The sequence below is a fragment of the Cyrtonyx montezumae genome, unplaced genomic scaffold (genome assembly GCF_038088225.1).
Source record: "Cyrtonyx montezumae isolate F1298 unplaced genomic scaffold, pur_monq_1.0 scaffold_14, whole genome shotgun sequence".
Taxonomy (NCBI): Eukaryota; Metazoa; Chordata; class Aves; order Galliformes; family Odontophoridae; genus Cyrtonyx; species Cyrtonyx montezumae.
Window position 1 is genome coordinate 12,275,187 of NW_027071870.1, and position 18,627 is coordinate 12,293,813.

The 18,627-nt window shown below is 37.6% G+C and overlaps 1 protein-coding gene across 4 annotated transcripts in view; it reads left to right on the forward strand.

Annotated features, from left to right (window-relative positions):
- CCNY (cyclin Y) overlaps positions 1 to 18,627 on the forward strand; it is a 122,675-nt gene that overhangs the window by 43,776 nt on the left and 60,272 nt on the right. Inside the window, exon 1 of one of the 4 annotated variants that reach the window (XM_065731490.1) lies at positions 5,295 to 5,314. The exons of the other annotated variants lie outside the window; for them this stretch is intronic. The gene's annotated coding sequence lies outside the window, so the exon portion shown is untranslated. Of the gene's footprint in view, positions 1 to 5,294; positions 5,315 to 18,627 lie in introns of those variants that run through there. 4 annotated transcript variants of the gene reach the window in all.

Here is an 18,627-nt window from a genome sequence, read left to right on the forward strand (position 1 = left end):
GCTCTGGCAGGGGGTTGGACTCCATGATCTCTAGAGGTCCCTTCCAACCCCTGCAGTTCTGTTTCTGTGATTAGAAAGCTGTTTTGCATTATTTTTTCTTCACATTTTTTGTCATACCTTATTTCTTTATTAAGCTTCTTTAATCATTTTTACATCTTTCATTATTGAAGTAGTTAATTCAGATGTGTTATGGTATTTACTGTGTGGTATAAAAAGGAACGGTCAAAGCAGGAATAAAGAAGGTAGGGAGGGAATGCAGATGGACCTCCAGGGCCACCTCCTTCCTCTGTGGCTGGCTGCCTTAATGGCTCAGTTACCTTTAAGTTCTGCTTTCTTGGGCCTGTGATATTTTTTTCCTTTGGAGCTTCAGAGAAAATGGGAGAGAAGGCGGAGAGGTGAAGAGAGAGATTTGGTCAAATGTTGCTTTCTTCATATTCACATTCCGGATTTCAGAGCTGCATTTTTTTAAAAGCACAAATGCATGCTGAAAGCTTTTCCTGGCACTGAGAAGAGGCGTGACAATCTTTAAATGTAGTGAGCCATACAGTGGGGTTACTTGGCAGCACCAGGAAGATGAGTCAGTGAATTGTTAGTCCATCACCTTGTCCTGTGTGGTCATTTCAACTTTGCACTGCTCCTGGTGCAGAGTGGCCAGGTGCAAAGCTTTTAATTGCATCAAGAGAATGGGCAGTGTTTTCTCATTTGACCTTTAAGTCATTGCAGCTTATCCTTACTGATATGATGTTAAAAATGAGTTAATAGTGAAGAGCTTGATGAGAGGTACAAATAAGTTTTTATTTTCCCCTTCATTTGCTAGAGTTGTTCCCTATTGGCTTTGTTCCCCCTGCTGTTTCTGTACATTGCAGACATTTGTTGTAATTTTCCTCTTGAGCTGTCTTTGCATGATTCATGTGAAAATCAAAGGAGAATGCCCTCCCCATACTGTTTGTTTGTTTTAACTTCATGCACTGTTGTTCCTCAGAGCTAATAGACCTGTGGGAATTAAAGCAAGATGAAAAAGAGATCGCTCAACGAGAAGATTTGCCATTTAAATTGAAAAATCTTCCTGAACTGACTCCAAGATCTAATGCCAGTCCCATTAAAAAACCCCAAGCACTAGAGAACATCTTTCTCCAACACCTAAATATTTTAAGATGTTTTGGTCAGGGAAAAAAATAATGAAAGTGGGTCAAAGTAGTAAAGATGGGAAGAGAGAGATCCAGATATTCTTAACTGATTTTACTAATAATTGGCGACATCTCTCTGTGAAACAACAATGCCACAACATATGTTTTTATGATTTAAAAATAGACCTATTTGCTGCTCTCCTGGCATAGTCATTGATGATGTTGATTACCACAGATTAAAAACAACAGCCTGTTCTCTGGCCAGTGCTGCAATATCTCAGAATTATAGTAGAATATCAGTTCATTTGGTGCAAAGTAAAATTAGCAGGGGATTACTGTTTAATTGTGCAGTACTGATTGTAGTACAGGAAGAATTTCAAAGGTGCAGTAAAATAAATGAGGTTCTAAGCAGCAGGGTTCGTACACTGAAAACAGGCGTAATTAAAGGTATTGTGTGATGCTATTCAAGCATTTCACTTCCAAAGCAGTGGCTTCACTGTACTAATAATGAAAGTTTAAAATTTTCTTACTGTTATCCCACAGCATTTTTCATGGCTGTATTTTGCAAGAAGTCAAGGAAAAAAACATTTGTATGTATGTATATGCTTTCCACTGTACCTATTCTGAATAGATGTCTACTTCACTAAAAAGGTAAAAATGAAGCATAAAACTGTTGACAGAATTTTTGATTTTGTGAAATGTATTTTGTAGTTGATAATGACATAAATGTTTAAGTACATATCTCTTGGCTTGTTCTGAAGAAGAGTGCTATGATCATTGAAGCTACATTACAAAGAATGTCTCGAGAACCTAGAAGGAACTAGTAAATAAACTAGAAGCTATTTCACATAGGGATGTATCTTAATCCTTATTCAGATAAGGATATAGGAAGCTTACTTTCTGAGGTGTCAGCAGAAGTAGTTGTGCTTGATTAAAAGAGAAATATATACACTTAAAACACTAATACAATCACTAATTGTAATTAGTGTTATGTTAATTAATTGTATATAGTGTTACAAATCATACTAACACAATTAAAATTTAAAACAGTGTATGCCATGCTCTATTTGCAAGGTATTAGGGATTTCAGAGAAATGCACAGAAAGTGTAAAAATGTCTGATTGGATAAAGGAAGCTGTTCACTAAGAACAGCAAGAAAGAAGTATAAATGTATTCCTTGAATTCCTGAAGGAGGAATGTGCAATAACCATTGTGGAACTGCTTCTTGTCACGTTTTCCTTTGGTATTGTAGACCTAAAGATTCGGTTTTCTTGGCGTTGTTCATAGAGTAAACTTTTCTGTTTAATTCTGTAATTCTGTTTTGAATTACATTTGATTTCTTCAGTCTGTTCTATTAATGAAAACACCTTTTGCATGTTATGGAAGCTAATGTTGACACAAACTAGTTGGATGTTTGGCCAGCGACTTACCTTACTTGATTTGCTTACAACTTTATTAAAGCACTGGTTGAAAATGCAAGGGAGAACTTTAACACCCTGAGGCCTAAACCTAGGACAAGCAAAACCCAGGCTACTCCAATTTCTTGCTTTTAAAAAGGATAAATGGTAATTGGAATATCTTCATTTTGCCCCTTACTTTTCTTCCCATTCATCTTCCATTTCACCTTGCATAGGGATCTGCTTCACCTCTGACTGGGAAGAGCAAAGTGTGAGTTTGTTGCACTCTGGTGGCATAATTTTATTCACAGATGGTTGCAAGTAAAAAATCTGTTGTTACCAAGCAACAGTCCCTGACATTAGAGCTGTGCTAGCACCTGTATTTCTAGACTTCCTTCATCTAGCACAGAATGAGAGCAGCTTAGAATCTTGCTTAGACTTTTCTCTGTTGAACATTTCAATTAAGTAAGCCTGAGAGTTCCTAGAGCTTGGAGATCACCATGGACTAGGAATGATATGGGGAAAAAAATGTTTGACTGCAAAAATGGTTTAACTAGAAAGGAAAGAGGCTAGAAATACAAGATTGTCATGTTTCATGTGCCTACAAATAGTCTTTTTTTTTGTTGTGTCACTTGTATGGGTAACTGACACTGCCTGACTTCTCAGTGTTGTGTGCGTGAGCATGTTGCCACTCTGTCTGGAAAAGACCGCAACATTAATTTAATTTCTATTTCTGTTATTCTGTACTCTGCGCCTTACCTTGAATTTCTGGGAGGGTCGGGGACTTTCCTTCCTGTGTCTCTTTGCAGGAGACCTTTGTGAGGCCATGTTCTAGAGCCCTTTTGCAGAGCCACAAGTACTTGCCCATAGCAGCAGAGTGGAATTTCCTGGAGCAATCTGCAGGATTCAGCTGGTAGTGTAACATCTACGCTGAATTTGTTCCAAAAACAGTCACCTACTGTTGTTTGGTACCTTCTGGCCATCTTGAAAACTTATTATCTACCGACCTGCACGTGTTCATTAGATTACTTTACTATTTCCTCCCCCCCCCCCCCTTTCAAGTTGAGGCTTGGGGACTTGCAAAATGTGTGTATTCCATTTTTGTATGACGAATTGAATCTTCTGGCTAAGATTTTCTAGTCTGTATGGACTAAGCAGTGTTTAGAGATTCTCCAGGTGTTTTATTAGCTTGGAAGATGTGATCAGAAACAACCTTCAGAGACTGTGAAGGAAGGGATTGTGGCAAGAAGTACCAGAGCACGATTGTGTGGAATGGAGCATGGAAAAGGAGGAAAATGTTAGAATATGTACTTAGTTGAAGCAGCAGTGTTACAATGCATGATCACTGGCAAACACTAATTAGACAGAATTATCTATACTTGGAGAAGGGGAAATGATCATATCCGTTGCAGAAGGGGTTACTTTTGAAGAGTTTAATCACATAATCCTTTTTCAGATTTTGCTTTGTTTAGCGAGGCTCAAGTAATAGCTAAATTCTCATAGTAGGGCAACATACCAAAGCATACTGAGAGTAGTTAATTTTTTCCATACTGTGACAATTTTCTACTTCCCAATATAATGTGTATGTATGAATATCTTTTAATTAAGAAACTAATCATCTCCTCGAGAGCAGAACAATTCCTTAGATGGAGGGTAGCAGCTGTGTGGACATCAGAATTCACCAGTGGAGTTGAGAATTCAAGTGCTTGCAGGAGTCAACGAAGCAAACTAGAGAGAAGGTATCCCAAGGCAAGATCACAATCAAAGCTCCTCTTTTGATCTGAGTAGAAATCAAATAGCTGTGGTAATATAGGTTTCTCTTTTAATTTAAGTCTAATCAATTTTTAGCAGTAAATGGTGTGAACTTTTTGTCTCCTTATAAACAATGAAAGCTTGAAATAATTGACTGCATGAATTGAGTTCTCTGTGCGGTGGTCTGTTGTTTCATGTGCCTTTATTGCTGAGTTCTTTTCAGTATGAACAGAAGATAGCTGAGACTAGGGATTGACAGTGATGAAATGAGAAAGTCAGAGATGAAATGAGAAAATTGGAAATGGGAATTAGATTCTGTGAATACAGTGAGCAGTTGTGGAGCTTGGGTTGCTGTTAATTATCATTTACACAAATGGACAGTATTAGATGCTTTCATAAGGCTTCTGTGCATTGTTTGCTCATGTATTCATTTCTAACTTCTTTGAAAGTGCTATGCAGTTTATAAAGCTACACAGGTTATATGTAGCTGGCAAAAACTTGCATTCACATACTTCTTTTCATTCCAGGAAATATGAAGTTAACTTTAAAAAGGCTGTTGGTGGTGTTATTTTTTTTTCAGTAATCCAATAAGGCAAATTGATCTTCTTGAAAGAAAAGAAGGGGAGGTTAATAAAAAAAATATTTTGCAAGCTCTTGGTTTTTTTGTTTGTTTTTTTTTTCTTTATGCTGTTGCATATTAAATGGACGCTGTCTGTGGTAGCTTGGAGGGAACAGTTTTTTACCTGATTGTATGTGTTTTACTGTATGACAGTTGAATACATATTAATTTATTTTAGGATGGATATAAAATTTTTCAAGTCTGGTGAATTGTGAGGGAAAGCAAAGAGAAAGGTTTTTCTTTAACATTTTAAAACCATGAGAAAAATATTGCTTGGGGAAAAAAAAGCAACCAACCCACTCTCCAGCCCAAGTTTCTTACAGTGATTTTGAGAACGACTTTTCTTCTCTTTGCCTGATCATTAAGGCCACCTTGGAATCAGAACTGAAGAAAGTAGTGGCTTGGAAGGGATGTCCTTTGTGAGTCAAATGATGATTCCTATGATACTTGTGTCCCAAACTTGGAACAAAAATGTAAACATGCATTTGTGGCTTATCAGAACAAAAAGATGTAATCCTGGTAGATTTTCGGGGAAGTACAGAACAGATTTCTGTTGTGTTCTTAACTCATGTTTCAAAAATGGGAGGCCAACTTGGGCTGCATATGCAGTTACTTTAAATGTGGCTCTGCATAGTGTCAGCAAAACAGAAAGTGGAAGCTCACCCAGTGGTGGATTCACGCAGAAATGCGGTCATTTTTAACTATAGTTTGTCTCTTGCAGAGCTCATCCTTTTTTTTTCTGTGGAGCTGATGGTGACCTTTCTGAGCATAAGACTTCTGTTCTCAGCAATCCTGGGACATCTGCTGTGCTTTCTGCTTCTCAGTAGGCCGTGGTATTGTTTCTTTCTTGGCATGTCTGAAAGATTTCCTGGTTTTAGACTTACTGTTATCCTGTCACAGAGTGGAGCTTTACATTCTGACTGCCCCAGCCTCTCAGCTCTGTGCTGACTTGCAGGATATGGTGCCCTGGATCTTCATCTACACAGGCTTTCTGGAGCATCTACTGTATGTATGGGTTTGTGATATCATAGAACATCCTGGGTTAGAAAGGATCATCCAGTTCCTGTCCCCTACAAGGCTGCCACTCAGCAGCTCAGGCTGCCCAGGGCCTCATCCAACCTGGCCTGAACTCCTTCAGGGATGGGACACTCACAGCATCTCTGGGCAGCAGCACCAGGGTCTTACACCCTCTGAGTTATTTCCTTCTAACATCTAACATTAAAACTGTTCTTTCTTGTCCTGTCACTGTCTGCCTGTGTAAAAAGCCAGCCTCTCTCCTGTTATAAGCTCCTGTTAAGTACTGGAAGGCCACCATGAGGTCTCCCTGGGTCCTTCTCCGAGCTGAACAGTTCCAACTCCCTCAACCATTTCTCATCTTTATGGCCCTCCTCTGGACCCACTCCAAAAGCTCCACATGGTTCTTGTGTTGGGGGCCCCAGGACACTGCTGCAGGTGAGGCTTCACGAGAGCGGAGTAGTTAGGTGTCAGTTTATACTTTTAAAGTATTTTAGGACATCACTGCTACTTACATAACAGTTTTAAATGCACACAGATTAGGCAAAATGGTGTACCCTCAGTTCAGTTTTCTCATCTGGATTATGGCTTGAATTGTAAGGAGGATCCAGTTTTATTCTGTGGAAGTGTTCATATTTATCTCTTCTCCATCTCAGATGCTCCCAAAGCCTTCCTCTTGCCTTCCATAGTAACTTTCAGTACCAGAACTCGTTTCCTTTACAAAGAAAGGAAGAGCAAAGTTTTAAGCCATTCTCATTAGTCCTTCAAACATTTTGTCGAAGTGTGGATGTTTATGTTTTACTTCACATTGCTTTAGTGCAGACTGATCTCTTACAGAACCTTGAGGTGCTATGTGGCATTCTTATAGCAAGAAATGATAATTCTCAAAAGTTTAGAATTTTAAATGAGTCAGTACAGCAAGGTTAGGAAGCCCAGGAAATTATGCAGATTCACATAATTAGCTTGTGGCTAAGTCGAATGTATATTGTAAATTCTGGGAATCTCAGCCTTTTCCCTCGGCTGTAATGCCAGCCTTCTCTTTATGATACTGAAGAAAAGCCAACACCAGAAATGCCAGTTGCTGTTGTCACACAGATGCCATGGAATACAGTATAATGTACACAAAGCCAAGGTACCACAGCACTAGCAAATCTTTAAGAGATGAGACTCTCAAAAGTTGTTGATCTTCAATTGTCCTGGTATTCTGAACCAAATATAGAACCATTAACATAATTCCTTTCCACATTCAGTAGGGCAAAATAGTTTTGGGCATCTCTTGTCAATGTTGGTGAAAAGTGATTAGATCTTGAAAGGGCTTCAGAAACAGATTACCTGCTTTCTCCTTACTTATATAGGAGCAGTTTGGTGTCCAGTTATGGGCATTTCATCTGCCTATCTCAAAGAAGTATAAGATAGAGGAAGAAGAAAAAAGATAATCAAAATTTAAAAATATGAACACGCACACAAAACCAAAACTCGGAAAGCTGTGCATGTACTTGTACTGAGGTTGAGTGATTTTCTGCTTTGAAGTCAGACAGATTGGAGACAGCATCAAGCTTTAAAGGTTGAAAAAGAGAAAACAAAGATGATTTTTCAAAGTCTTATACCTTTGAGCTAGATTCACCTTGCCTAGTTATTTGTGTTGTAAAAATATGTCAAGAATGGAACTACCTCTGTTTTCTGTATTTTCTGCAACTCTGTGTGTCTTCAAATAGAATAATTGGAGCCTTCCTTTTTTCAGCTGAGTCCATGTTGCAAAAGAGTGAATTTTCAAACTTTTTTCCTTTGGTATCTTTGCAAATCTTAACTAATAGCTGGTAAATGGAACCAGACTTACTTCACTCATACCTGGGAGACTTCCAGTTGCTTTGAGACCTTAAGACACATTGAATACTGATGGATAAAGAGGGAACACAAAGACCTGTCTAGCACTGCTGTTGCTGTAACTACTGATGTGTTACGTGCTTGAGCATTTGTTGAGGAAAGGCTAAGGTTCAGCCAGCCCACAGATCCTCAGAAAAGTCTGCCAGCAGCAGTGACGTCAATGTCATTTCTGGTGGCTGTGTTTTACTGTGACTGATCTGCTGGTATTTGCACTGAAACTGCTGAAGTTACCAGATAGCGTAAAGTGGTGTAAATCCATGCGTTTCTTTGGAGCAGTTCCTATTTACATCAGGACTAAGCTCAAGTTATTAAACAGATGTTTTGTGCACTTCTAAAAAGTATTATTCTTAATATCTGATCTGCTTTGTTTTTATTTCTTTGTAGTGTTTTCAGTGATTTGGAATGAAAGAACTCAGTTGTGATTTCACCTACATACACGTATGCTTTGGAAAAACATTCTGCTGAGCTCTTGAACGTGGAGAAGTGGCAGGTTTTTAGGCAGGACTCCAGAACCTTCCCACTTATCTGCAGATTATATAATCAAATCCTGTGTGTGTTTTAAGTCGGTAGGACAAAGTACAAACAATAAAGTGAAATTAATTCTTATATAAAGGAGACCAGGAACTGCCATGTTTTGCACCATCATTGCAGCAAAAGTTGTGGGAATTTTCTTTTTGGTGGGGTAGTGAGGATGAAATATAGATGGGATCCACATGGGATCCAGGCATCAGGTGAAGCTCTGCTTACTTAAGTCATCATTCTGCACAACAAGGATGCAGGTGAAGGGGAGACAAAAACATCTCTGTTGTCCTTTTGCATGTGGTCAGGGGCCAGCTGCAAAATATAATACAATATTTTATCCTCTCACATTTTTGAAGAAATGTAATGCAGTAAGGGAACATTTGAATGCCACATTTTGAATTTTTGTTGTTTGGTTTTGCTCTTTGTCTTTTGTGATCTTTCTCTGCTGGCAGCGGCCACAACTTAAAAATTACAGTACATCTTGAATGCTTCTGCGCATCCAAAAACTATGTTCTCTTTTGGTGGTATTTGAAAAATATTCACAGAAAATAATTTCAGCAAGATCTTAGGGTGCCTAAAAAGCAGTGGCAGTTTTGGTTTGCATTTAGTGAAATGTGAAAGGTTTCTCAGACTCTCACTGAGCAATGATGTGCTTTTGGTGTGTCAGGTAGCGTAGTGTAGGCACTTCTGTGGAGGCAGGATCAGACCCTCCTTACTGCCAAACTTGTTCTGAAACTTCACTTTGCTATATAAATGTGTTACAAATTATGCGTTGAATAACGTGTTTTAAAAATATCAGTCAAAAGTGTTAACAAAAGCCCTTAGATAATAGCCCATTAGCTGTTGCTATGCCATCCCTTGTTTTGTTCTCCCCCCACATGTTTTTGAGTAGAGTTTTGCATTTTAAATGCTCTTTTATTATCTGTTGCAGCTTTTTTTCCCCCTGTGCTTTTACTGCCTTGCTTGTCTCTTTCTCTTCCAATTTCTGTGTTTTGTGTTTAGTGTAATGATTTCACATATCTGAAGCATCTGGACGGTGCAAAATATAGCAACCATAGTAAGCAAAGCAGTCCAGTTGAAAACTGAAATCCATCTTGTTTTTTCACAGTTAGCAAGGGCCTACAAATCCCTGTACATTTTGAAAGAGGCATGGAAAGGAGAACAACTCATATTATAAACTCCAAAACCTGAAGTCCCTGTTTTTCTCTAATCAAAAGATAACTCTAGTTTGATAAATCTAAATTAAAAATCTTTGTTGTTGTCTTTTTGTTGTTGTTTTTTTTTTTTTAAGATGTTCCTTTGATCTAGATATATACTGGTAAGAGAAAGAAGGTTAAAGATCAGTTCTTCCTGCATTAGTCCAAATCCTTAGCCAATGTGCTGTGTACATAGTATTAAAAGGGAAATGAGCATTATTCTGACTGGAGAAACGATGACATTGCAATCCACTGACCTGAATGTTAACAAGAGTTGTAGCACAGTCAAAGCAAATGAATAATTACCCCTTTACTGAAAATTTGCTTCACTTCTGATCCATTGTATTTCAGTTCCTGTAGTACATGCACAAGGCATGTAATACCTCTATTTCCTTTCCAGAACATCAGCCACCAAATGCGTGTCTGGTTGGTGCTCTCTGAGGATTAAAGTCCGTGTGCTACAATAAATCTGATACTGAAAAGTTGACACTGTAGCAGTGGAGAAAAGTTGGTTAATAGTAAACTACTGGGCTGTGACAGCTTTCCTCCTTAAGGAACTACATGCTGGTCTAGTTAATTCCCTGCTTTAGGTTCAGTTAACCCAAATGCTTCAGTAGCTCTCAGAGACAAAGGACCTATTTGGTTCAGTTTAAGCTGTTTATTCTTCTGGTATCAGATTATAGCGTAACAGGACTTCAGTGTATGCAGGAGCAGTGTAGGTTAGACCTAATAAGTTCTGGCTGGCCTGCAGTCCTGTTTCTCACTGGAGCTGATGGGAGAAGTTAGAATTATGTTTCTGCGTGCACCAGTGTTTTGCGTTTGTCTGCTAATGTATTGACTGGTAATTACTACATTTTTCATAGCTGGTGCTTGTCAGTCTGCAAATGATAGAGCACAGCACAGCAGACGTCTTAACCATGTTCATTTCATGTTTTTAAATGTACTGAAAAGCAACAAACTGTCCTCAGCTGTTGAAAGGTGACTATTTCGTCTTCCCTTCCTTTCAAGTCAGAGCATGATGGGGTAGCCACTTTCTCTGTGCACCTCACTTGCCTGTTAAACCTCTCTGTGATGTCAGCTGTCTGGCCTGCTTCAGTGGAAAAACTTCTGACCAGATTTGAAATGATGAACTACTGTCCTGAGTAGAATGACTCACTGTATTTAATTTTTATTGTCGAATCAGACCTTCAGAACAGAAAGTTTCACGTCTTGCTTAAACTTTTAGTCTGTGGCATGACTAAAAGCATTCCTGATAGGAGTACATGTTGTTAATGATGTGTGTGTTCTTCCCTGTCAGTAGATTCCCTCAGTAGATTGTCTCGGAAGAGACTATATGAAATCGTTCTGATTAGTATGCTGCATTAGGAATTATCTTTTCTGCTTTAACATATTGTCTGGGGTTTTTTTTTGTTGTTTTTTTTTTTTGTATTTTCTTTTGTCGTAGCAACTCTGAAGGCAGTCTTGTAGATTACATGAGGCAGTGTTAACTGTTAGTGGTAGCAAATGACAGTTGTTATTTCTGTGTATCTACCAGAGAGGTGAACACAGTCTGATCTGTGCTTATGTGGATATATGCAACGAACATTTGAAATTATTGAGATACGTGAGGCAAAAGATTGCTCAAAAATAATAAGCTCAGTGAATTAAATTAATATTTCTTTGCCAGACATTAATGTATAATGTTAGTTCAAAACTGTTACATTACATGGAGCCTGACATTTGCATACATCTTTCTAGTAGACTTGGTATATAGAACAATTCCCAACATTCGAAATAAGCTATTGCTTAAAAATAAGTGCGGATGTGAGTTATTAGAAGCAGGCTATAACAATCTGTGGTCACGTTTGTGAAGCACTTTATTTTATGTGTATTTTGAATTAGTTCCCATTTCTTTTATTGATAAATGTGTCAGGAAGTATATAGGGAGTCTTAAATATTCCATTCCTGACATACCTGAGAAATATCAGAGACCAAGTTGTTTGATGATGAGGCTTCAAATTAAATAGATCAGTTGAAAGGACCTACAAAGTTCAAGTCAAAATGCCTCTTAATACTCTAGATCCTGGATTTGGTCTGAGGCTAATAGCTTCACAAGTTTTCCTAAGAAGGAGTCCAGATAGGCTACAGCCTATCCTGTGTGACATTGTCGGCAGAAATTTTGTAACTGAGAGAAGATTCTTTCGGTTTTACTTCAGGTGACTGAATTTTAGTTTTAGACTGAGTTTGTCACCAGTGGTTCAGTTATACAGTCAATAGGAAAGAGTCACCATGCTCAGACTTTGACCCATCCATTCTATCACAGTCTTTTGTTTTTAAATTTGACAAATAGCCAGTAGAAAGATGCATTTCCACAAATGAATGCTTTACTGACTGTAAAGTGACTAGATGAATAGCTGTGACTTAAGGATCTAATTAAGGTATCTAGTAAGGTATTAAGATTGGATAAGGTTGTGTTCCTGAGGTCACTGTGCTCTTCTGTCCTTCTGGCTATCTGGTTTGAAGCTAATCAGGTCAGCTTTGAGACTTGAATATTGTATGCAGTGCCTGTATCCATGTGTCTAGGAGAAAAACGAACAGGAAGATGCCTTTATCCTTTCTTTCACTTGCCCAGAGCTCCTGTTTAGAGTTACTGAGTTGCAAGATACCAGACCTGAAACTAATTATTGCTCAAGAACCAATATCCTAGGCATTAAGCCGATATAATTTGGGGAATAAGTAGATCCTTGGGATAAGTACAAAACATTTCTGTATTATTTATGTTTAAAAGTAAATATATGAAACTTCTAGAGCTATTTGTATATCAGAGTAATAAGGTAAATCAAAGTGCAGATGAACGACAGCAAATAAATTTAAATTTATATAAATATAAATTCACAGCAAATAATACAATATCAGTATACTGTTTTTTTCCTGAACTGACAGTCGTACAATATACTGAGTTGTCATAGGTTGCTTATCCAAGATCAGCAGTTAATGATCCTGTGCTGACTCTTCTGAAAACAAGTATCAATTAAAAAGATTTTAATTAAAGATCTGCTTTTTATTTGGTCAAAGTTTAACACATCTTTCTCCATCTTCTTGCTCCTTTTTCTTTGCCAGGTATTACTGGAGGCGGATGTGAGTCAGATTAACATTTTTTTTTAGTGGACAGGAGACATATCTGGAGGTTGGAGATCTTTAGTTTTGACAAGCTGTAAGTGGCTTGAGTTCAGGCAACAATTACTTGTCTGCATCTCAAGTTAGATATGTTTTGGGTGAGCTGTTTTGCCATAAGGCTTTAGGGAGGCTGAGCTTCTTGGGCTGAGGGACTGCACCAAAGCTTACTGTTACAGCTGTATGTGTTCATAGGTATTTGTATACATCCACAAACATAGAATTTCAGTGATGAGAGATTCTTAATTCAGTGCCAGTTGCTTTTCAGTTTTAAGTGGTAAAACTGCATGTAGTACGAATGATAATGCTGTGTCTTGGTAGCAGGGTAATTTGGTTGCCATGTGAATATAAATCTTCAGGGGAAAAATTGAAAGCCTACTATTGTAGTTTATCAAGCATCCTGTGGTGTTTCTCAGAAAAGATTGCAAATTACGTTTTTTGCATATTAAAAAAGCTGCTGCTGCCCTTGAAATCACAGACATAACCTTACAAGTGCTTTATAATACACTTGCACTAAATTTTCTGAGGAACCAGAGTAGATTCTTTCTGTTCATATTTCACTGATTACTTGTCTGCTGTTTGATAAAGTCTTTAACTTCAGATCACAGCTCAATAGCAAGCCAAAATGAAAGAAGATGTCCTGAAGAGATGGCATTCTCTCTGGTAATTTATTAAAATTGTTTCTGTATGGGAATGAGGAAGGGTAAGATCTCTCAGTACTGCTGATCAACTGTAAGGACTCTGCAGAAATTGCATCACTGTTACGGAATTGTTTTTTTCCATTTGAAGAGTTGAGATACTGCTCAAAATCTTAGGGCCTAATTTGTAGAATATAACACATCCTCAAAGTCATTCCATTTCTTAACACTGTTAATAGCAGTAGGAATGCTTTTAGGAATGGTGGAACAAATACACCTTGATGCGAAGCTGCAAATGAATCTAAGATTAAAGCTTACAGTGCCAGCTCAACTGTAGGACGGTGGTGATGATAGTGATAATGCTCTTTTCTGTTCCTGTACTGTATCTGTATCCTCTTGTAAAATTGGTTCACTTTACTACAAATTAACCCAATGCTTCTGCTGACTGGTCGTGTGTTTTTGACTGGGACAAATAATTCCCTTCTAAAATCAGTGTTAAATTTATGGAGAAGTTGGCTGAAATCATAGTCATCCTTACCTGTGGTATTCATGGCTTGATCTTTTTTTGGTGGAGAACATGGCAGTACTGCTTGAATATTTTGAAACTGCAAGTAAGATAATTTGATATGGCAGCAGCTGGTGTCGTTTGTTCACATATGTAATGATACTGTGTTTATATCTGTTAATGGTTTCCATGTATCATTTTAAATAATTACCTTTTCTTTAGTAAGAGTGTACCATAATGTAATTTTTCTGAAATATTTAAGAGGAGAAAAAATATTTTTAATTATTATTATAAATAATATTTTTTAAGAAGAAAACTTTCACAACCGTGTACATTTTGACCGGTCTACATGTGGATCTAATATATTGAACAGAACAAATCCTTTTTAATGTGGTGTATTTATGATGTAAAAAATAGATCAGGGAAAAATCATTTGTAATGCTGAGTGTCACTGGGGCATTAGATGAATGCATTGATTTCAGTTTAAGGTTAATAGGACAGCAGTTTGGTTCATTTTGTTGCTGTGTGTGCCTCAGGCCTCAGATGGTGCATGAGTGACACTGACAAAAGCAGGCAGTAGTTAGGGTGTCAATAAAACCCACCCGAAACACATGGCAGAGCAGTAGAGGTTGTGATGGTCTGCCATGTTACATAAGGGTCTACACAGTGTGGAGAGACACCAGCGTGTGCTTTTAATGGGATACCTCCTGATACGGCCGCATGTAGCGGGTTCTGTGGAATTTAATGCAGGAATGTTTTTCAAAGGGGATGTAGAATTGATGAACTTGAACGCTGTCTTCACAAATGCCAAAAAGCAGTATTGTCACAAAATGGGAAAGTCAGAAGTGAGAGCATATGCAGCTTACATCAGTAAAAGTTGGCATCTTTTCTATTCTAAACGTAAGGAGACATTAACAAAGAAATGCACCACTGTCTGATGATGCAACATGCTCTTGAGAATTATCTGGTTGGGAGAGACTGTATCAAAAGGAAACACAAATGCTGAAAAATAATACAACACTAAAACTATTTGATAAAAAACCTTCCTTGGCCTTTTTTTATCAAAACTTATATATGTGATTTTCCTTTTAGAACACAAAATAAGTGCAGCTGTGTCCATGAGAACCGTTCTATGCCATAACTTGACTGACTGGTCAGGAGAAACTATACAGAAACAAGTATTATTTGCCACAGGGCACCCCTTTTGTTTAAGAACTAGCTGTGTTTCCCTCAAAGTCTGAGATCATAGGAGTACCTGGAACAGAGTAACGGTGTCACTGGGACTTGCTGAAAAATGTGCCTGTTGTTTCCTGGGAGTGATAGGCAGAGAATCCTGTCTCCAGGGTAGCAAAGATTATATCCAAGTTTTTCCAGCAATCTAGCCAAATCAGAAGGAGTTCACTCTTCCAGCCAATTGTCTCCTGAGAGCTTTCCAGTTTTCAACTTTCTTTTCTTCTCATAATCATTGTGGCAGAGTACTGGGATGTCATCATTAACATTCTTTCTCACAAGAATTCAACAGTGAAGAGGCATTTTCTTTAAAGGTAGCTCAGCTGCTTACAGTAGGTGTAAAGTAGTCTAAAAGTGTCCTGCTAAGTCTTGCCAGACTGTTTTTGCTGCAGTCATATTATGTTAGAGTGACATAAGCTGAAACTTCTATGTAGTGGACCTCACATCTTTGAAGCTTTAGTGTAAAAGCTCATGCAGCTATTGTTAGTACCCAGTGAAATCAGAGAGTGCAGTCCTGTTTTGCCTTAAAAGCTGTGAAAACTTGTGAGCAGAAAGTGTCCCGTGTTATTTTATTCACAGTGCTTGGTGCATTCAGTGTTTGAGAGCTATACCCCACATTAACGCGCAGAAGTCTCAAGTGGAAGGAAGCTTTAGAACTAGCTTAGTTATGTGGTTTTCCAAATGTGTCCTGGCTCCTTAACATAAATCATGATGTTGTAAAACAAAAAGTGTCCATGAAAATGCCCAGTAATCATAAGAAGTTAAATTCTAGAGTTGTTTCCTTTCTTTCTCTTGTTTTTTAATCTCTAGGGTTTCTTTGCTTCATTTGACAGGAGACAGATGAGGGAAATCCTCTTAGCTGAGGTACTTACTTAGCTCTTCCCTGCTTCTAAAGGAATTATTTTTTATTTGCTGTGGTTGTTTAAGGGGCGTTTGCATTACTGTACATCTGAATGGCTAATGGCTGTTACAGAAGGGAGCAGACCACCAGAGTCCCTTTGCTGTCTTGAAACTTGTGGGGCTCATTCAAACATTGCTCTCACTGTTGTCCTTTAAGTTCTTGATAAACATTTTACGGTGTCTTTTTTGCCTTCCACCAGTGGCTGGACCAGGGAGTTGATCTGTAATGTCAGGTTGTCTGTGTAGAAAAGCTGGTAAGGAGGCTGACTCATTTGTGTAGGCCCAGCTCAGCTGCAGGTTCCTCTCTGGCCCCTGGCAGGTCTGCTCTTTTCTTTACCTGAAGTTTCTTTAATTAATGAACAAACAAATGTTCTTGGGAGAAGAAATGTAGATTGAAATTAAAATGTGACATTGTCTTTCCTTTAACTGCAGCGGTGTTTGTGTGTTGACATTGATAACCTCCCCATCTTAAAGAGAAGGAGGAAAGTAATTTCTGCAGATTTTTTCAGAACTACTGAAGTATAAAACAAATGTTTTGCTCAGTTTAGATATTAGATCATCATTGCATTAGCATCAGAATGTTGGCAGTATAAACATACCTGACTTTCATTGCTTAAAAGAAAGGAAATAACCTTTTTCTGATAGAATAAACACATTTTCAGGCCTGCTCTCTGTTCCAGCAGCCCACAAGCACTATTACAATACAGCAACAGTGTTGGTTTTTCCTGTTTGTGTAACAGCAGAAGCTTTGATGCGTGTTACTCAGAGGTTAGTTGCTACACTACCCATCCTTCCTCCTCTCCTAGTGCCTTTTTCTACCTCAGAGCACTCCCGAGCTGGAAAAATAAAAGAATAAAAAGTTATTTTTCTGCTAAAATTTTACCACAAACAATGTCATCCCATTCTTTTCTGTTTTTTAACTTGTATAATGTATTCTAACAACAAGTCTTAAAACGTAAATCTTTCTAAGTAAGAACTGCAGTTTTAGAAAGCTTTCTGATGTTTGCTGAGATCTTGTGCTTAGTAATTTAACCACTCATTTCATTTAAGATTAACTTAAGCTGGAGACCCCTGGGATCATCTGGTCTGACCAGCATGTACACAAATCATAGTTGAGAAACTTGCATCTAGCTATTCTTAAATAAGCCTAAGTACATATGCAAGGCTAGAGCCTAAAGATGTATGTTGGAAGTAATGTCCTACAAAGGGAAAGCATCAACATATGTTGAGTTTGTTAGGTGTGAAGCTACAGTGCCTAATTAATCTTTTTTCTTCCAAATTCATAATTAAGGTCTTTCTGATTCATTTTCCACTGCTTTTCTTCTGTTGTGTGCTGGATTGGAGAGAATTTCCAGTGTTTACTCTTCTCCCCCTGTGAAGGTACTTGTGAGCTGCAGAAAATTCCTGGATTTCCTCTTTCATCAGCTCAACAGCTTGAACTCTGTGAAGATTTTATTTTAAGACATTTTCTACCAGTCATTCTTGAAGCTGTTTTCTACACTCATCTGAATTTTTTCCTTATCCTTTTGAAATGTGCAAACTGAAGCTGTATCCAGTATTTGTTGTTTCAGTAATGCTTTTTAAGACCTTGTGTATAGATAAAAAATCTTGGCTGGGCTTTAGTCCAATTCTAAAACTGAACTGTTTTACAGTTCACTTCTTTTTATGGCCATATTTGAATGCAGCTACTGTGGCTTCAGGGACAAAGTTTCTCACAGTGCCCAGTGAGAATCTCATTGCAGTCTTCTTGTGATTCTCTCAAACTTCAGATTGAGTTATAGTCAAAATCTACCTTTTATTCTTGGAGAGACTGTGAACTTATTTGATGTGGTAAATCAGAAAGCAAGAATTTATTATTTTGGCATGATACTAAATGAGGAAGATAATGCAATCTTAAGTTTATTTGCATTTATTTGTAACTTTTGTCTTGCCCAAATACTCAAATATTGTACAAATTGCTTTTAGGCATGTGATCTCTTTGCTGAAGTGCACCAAAATTAGGCATTACTTAAATATATATATATATATGTGTATATATATATCATTAAGACATTTTGTATACATTTTCATGTAAATGACATTTTAATATATATATAAAATAAGCATGTATCTTCAGAGAGATATGTGTATATGCAGACATCTTAATTTCAGTTGTAGATAAGGATACATGCATGTGTACATCTGTATGCATATGTGTATATATAGACATTCATCTTTGGTTTATGATCCTGAAAACACAAAAAACCTGAAATTTCATGGCACATCCCACTGTTCAGGTGTTTGCTGCATGGGAACTGTATTTTGCATAACTTAATTGTCCTTTAGAGCTGTAAGAATAAATTTAAAAAAATCCAGATTGACCTTTGAACTTTGAAGAATCTCGGAATATATTTCCCATCTATTTAACATTTCACTGCATAGTGTACTTTAGAAGTCTCTATTATTGTTAGGTGGAATAATGCTCCAGGCTTGACTAGTCATAAAGTTTCAGGAATCTTGGATGAGAGTTCTGAACTATAAATGATACTGTAAAAGGGATTTATGTTTTGCATGAGAGTAGGGACTATCTTATTTTACTTCAGTGGTAGTCAGGAGTTGTTGTTTTATTTGTGGATTTAGGGTTTTTTTTATTATTTATTTTATTTGTTGCATTTAGTGTAACTGGAACAAAGTGATGAGGTGTGCCCTGA